Source organism: Cannabis sativa, chromosome 3 (genome assembly GCF_029168945.1).
Source record: "Cannabis sativa cultivar Pink pepper isolate KNU-18-1 chromosome 3, ASM2916894v1, whole genome shotgun sequence".
In the NCBI taxonomy this organism is placed as follows: Eukaryota; Viridiplantae; Streptophyta; class Magnoliopsida; order Rosales; family Cannabaceae; genus Cannabis; species Cannabis sativa.
The window spans coordinates 48,830,712-48,835,199 of NC_083603.1; the positions used below are offsets into that span (position 1 = coordinate 48,830,712).

General features: G+C 28.8%; 1 non-coding gene across 2 annotated transcripts; it reads right to left on the reverse strand.

Moving 5' to 3' along the window:
- Positions 1–824: 824 nt before the first annotated feature.
- Positions 825–2,404, reverse strand: LOC115701095 (uncharacterized). 2 transcript variants are annotated; one of them, XR_009686671.1, is made up of 3 exons: positions 2,136–2,150; positions 1,489–2,027; positions 825–1,340 (listed from the first exon to the last, which is right to left on the reverse strand). It is a non-coding gene; the product is annotated as an uncharacterized LOC115701095 (transcript). The 2 variants fall into 2 exon arrangements; XR_009686670.1 differs by having other exon boundaries at positions 1,489–2,404.
- Between the last annotated feature and the right edge of the window lie 2,084 nt (positions 2,405–4,488).

The window sequence follows — 4,488 nt, forward strand, 5'->3', positions numbered from 1 at the left end:
AGTATAGGTAGAGGTTATTGGCTCCTAAAGAGAAAATTACATGTGTTTGTGTTTTGTAAGCTAAATTCAATTGTGCAAAGGCAAAATGATACGATATTATTTAGCAAAGATAAGAAAGATATATAGGTTGGGAATTAAATAGAATAACAACTTTTGTATTTGTAAAAGTTGGTGTGGTCATGTAATAGAATCATTTCCTTTTAAAATCTTCACTATTGACTTGACAACTATAGTCAAACAGGTGCACACCTATAATAAGTTATCAGCTTAGAAAGATAATTAAATAAACTAGTTTCAACTAACAAGTATCAAAATCAAACCAATGAACAGAATTGGATGTTGAAGCTAATACAAACGAATGAAGACACACAACACTACTGATTATACTCTTGTTTCAGAGTGGCTAATAATGAATTTTCTTTCAGCTTAGAAATATAATTAATTAAGCTGGTTTTTCAATTACAATCTTCAAGATCCTTCACTCCATATCATAATTTTTTTAAAAAAATAAAAATGAACGGAGAGTTGGATGTTATAGTTAATATAATACAAACAAATGAAGACACCACATAACACAGCATAACACTAGTGAATAGTAACAATTAGAGTGAATTATTTTATAACTAATAATACCCATTATGGCTTCACAAATTCAGCTAATCAACCTTTTGTGTATACCATTTTTATTTTCAACTTATTATGTCTAACAAAATTCATTTTCCCATACCTCTTTTTGGTATGGTAGGGACAAAAAATAAAGACTGATTGGTTAAAAATGAGTTTGCTGAAAAATAAAGGGCAATAATCAAAATGGCAAGGTAATGTAATCACAGAAATAAAACCTTCCAAAATATTACTTTATCAAGTTACACTATCCACTATCTCAACTATTTGTCAAGATTAAAGATGTTCATTAGTAAAACAACAAAACGGCTAAGAAAAAGAAAAGAAGTAAACAACATTGAAACAATACAAGGACCTTGCTCTTGCCATTGTAAGATGAAACCCCCCCACTTACTGAGAGATTTAAGAACAAAACATCGATGTTTTATATTAACTCTAGAACACAACGTATAAGTAACATACAAAGTTCATAACAGAATGGAGATATTCCATTTCATGTTTCTGAAATTAGTGCTTATATGTATGCATTTACCAAGACAAGACTCAGCAAACCACAGTGCTTATATAATTAACAATTAGAATGATATATAGGTTGGAGTTGCCAACACTCTAAGATTGGGGTACTTAGCAGAGAGGAGATTCAAAATCTTCAAATGACAGTGATCATCAAGGCTTTGTGTAATTAACAGGCAATTAATTTCAGGAAGATCACTTAGCTGCACTTAAAATTAAACAATAAGAACACTCATCCATATTAACCTTACAATCTCCCAAAATAAATATTCCTACCATTAATTTTTCACCCAAAAGGAAAAAAGAGGACTAAAGATAACAATAGACGATGCAGTACAAGAGAGAAAGTACCTGAAAACTCCTCAAAAACTTCTTGGCAGCATCATAAAGCCACGGGATTCCAAAATCCAAATTACCCACCAAGATTGGATCAACCAATAATGTCACTCCACCAACTTCCCCTCTCTACTGAAAATAAAGAAAGAGACGGAAAGAGATTAGCGCGCAGAGAGAAAAAGAGGGGAGAGAGAGACTTACATTTTTGGCAGCCGGCGTTAATGGAGACTTTTAGATTTGCGGTTGTAAAAATTATGTTTTGTATTAAAAGAAGGAAAAAAAAGGCATAATAAAAATCAAAAAATTAAACCTTTTGAAATTAAATTGTGAAGAACATAAGAAGAATTATGAACAAATTATATAAAAATAAAAACCTGCAAAAGTCTATGAGAACGATTACGGGGCAAGCAGTGAGGACAGATACTGATGCAATAATCCAAGCAGAAGATGTTCTTCTCGTTCTTTTTGGCATCTTCGTGAATTATACAAGTGTTGTAGAACTTTTCACAGAGAAGAACTTCAAGCCAACGGGGTAGAGCAATTGACGAGTCAAGCTATACAATATCAAATAAACTTAATTAAAAATCAATTAATCAACAAACCATAAAAACTAAAAGCAAAATCAAAATCAAAAAATTAATTGACAGAGAGAGATGTCCGACGGAGAAGGGAAGAGAAAGAGAGATTGCTAAAGGGCGGCTCGGGGTGGCCTGTCAACGTTAATGGAGACCTTTAGATTTGGGGCTGTAAAAATCGAAGAGAGAGATGTTCTATTAGGTTTTTGGCTGTAAAATTTCGAATGGGGATAAAGAGATCTGATTGTAAATTTTAGGTTTTGTTATATTTAAAGTATTTAGCGTCAGTTTGAATTAGACACTTAACTTGTATATAGTGTCCGTTAGTAACCCCCGCATAAGTAAATATATTTTAAAAAAAATATATAAATTATCTCGTCGGTTTTCAATTAACGTCGAATTAACAATTGACGCTAATTGTTATTTGTTTGCGACAGTTAGTAACCGACGCCAAAATTCCCCCTTTGTTTTTTACGTCGGTCACGACCGTTGACCGTCGTATTGACTGACGCAAAAACTGCTTTTTGTAGCAAAATTTAAAATATATAATATTAATTACTTATAATTATTTTTAAAAATTAAATTATTTATAACAAATTCTATAAAAAAAATTTATCATTATTTTTATGAACTAAATCTTAAATAACCTCTATCTTATCATGACGTATGTGTTTGTATGTAATAAAAAATTCTATAATTAATCGTATGCTTGAGACATTTAATTCTTTAGCACAATTATTGAGTTTTTATACCTCACGACAACGTGACATTTTAAATGGCATATATTGAACTCATAAAATTGACTATGTCTAAAAAAGCTTACGAGTAAAAACAAAGTATTGAAATAAGTATCGAAAGTCGGGGTTGGGTAGATATACAATTATTAGCAGTGGGACCGCTGTTAATGCCCTGTCGCTAATAATTCTAACGATTATTTTTTTAATATTATTAGCAGTGGGGCTCGCGATACTATTAGCGGCGGAGTCTACCGCTAATTTTTTTTTTTAAAAAAATAAATAAGTAGAATTAGCGGCGAATTCAGGTTCCGTCGCTAATGCTACTACTATTAGAAGAGAATTTTGCCCATCGCTAATAATATTGCGGCTATTGATAAATTTTATTGTAGTGATACTATATAATAAGACGATTTCTAACTTAACTATTAAATATTAGCACGTGAGTATATAATATCTACTCTGGATATAAATTATTACTTACTGTGTGAATATATTGCTCTACATACATATAAGTTAGTTCCTGAAAGTCTAAATTTACTAAATAAATGAGTTATATTAAGTGAGTAACCGGTCTGAAAAAAAAAAGTGGTGAGAGATTGAATCCATGACCTATATATATATATATAAATATATCTAACATCAATAGAAAAAATGATGTTGACAAACAAACAAGGAATATTTTTGTCTTTTGTGCTTTCTTTTTTTTCTTTTTATAATTTTTATGTATTATTTATTTATTTATTTTTTTTTACTTTTATGATATTTTATAATTGTGATTTTTATATTTTATTTATTTTTTATTTTTATTTAATTTAATTTTTTAATCTTTTTTATTTTTTATTTAATTTAATTTTTATTTATTATTTGTTATTTTTAACATTTCTAGAGACCATGTGTCAACTATAAAGGTTAGGACTGTTCATCCGATCCAATCCCCACTTTTTTGGTTAAACAACATCTAATCCGCACTAAGTGCGAATTTTATTTTTTGGATCCAATCCAATCCGCACAATAGCTCAAATCCAATCCAATCCAATCTGCAAAAGTACGGATTGGATCGGTTACTTTGGATTGCTTACTTTTTAATATTAAATTATTTAATATTTATGAAAAAAAATTGACATGACTACCAACAGAATAAAATAAATTATAGTTATTTTTATGTCTCTAATAACACATTAAATAAATAAAATAACAAATAACAAATTCAAAGGAAGAAAAAAAAATTGTATATATAAAAAATTATTTAATTTTATTTTAAATTATAGGTACAAAAAAAAAATATAAGAATAGAATATACATTTTATTTATTAAATTTTGCAATATATATTATATGTATTACACTTTTAAATTACTATTTTTTTTTTATATTAAAAATGTTATTTGTATATATATTTTTTTAATTTTGTTATAAATATGTGTGGATTGGATTGGATCGGTTACTTTTACATGTCAATCAACATCCAATCCGCACAAGTGCGGATTTTGAATTTTCCAATCCAATCCAATCTGCACAAGTGCGGATATCCGCACTTTGTGGGTTAGATTGGATTGGATCGTGCGGATTGAATTGGATCGGCTATTTTATGAACACTCCTAATAAAGGTCTTATATTTCAGTCCCTTAATTGAGTCATTAATAATAATAATTTTATTTTTTATTTCTTCTTTTTTTTTTTTTTTTTTTTTTTTTTTTATGAATGA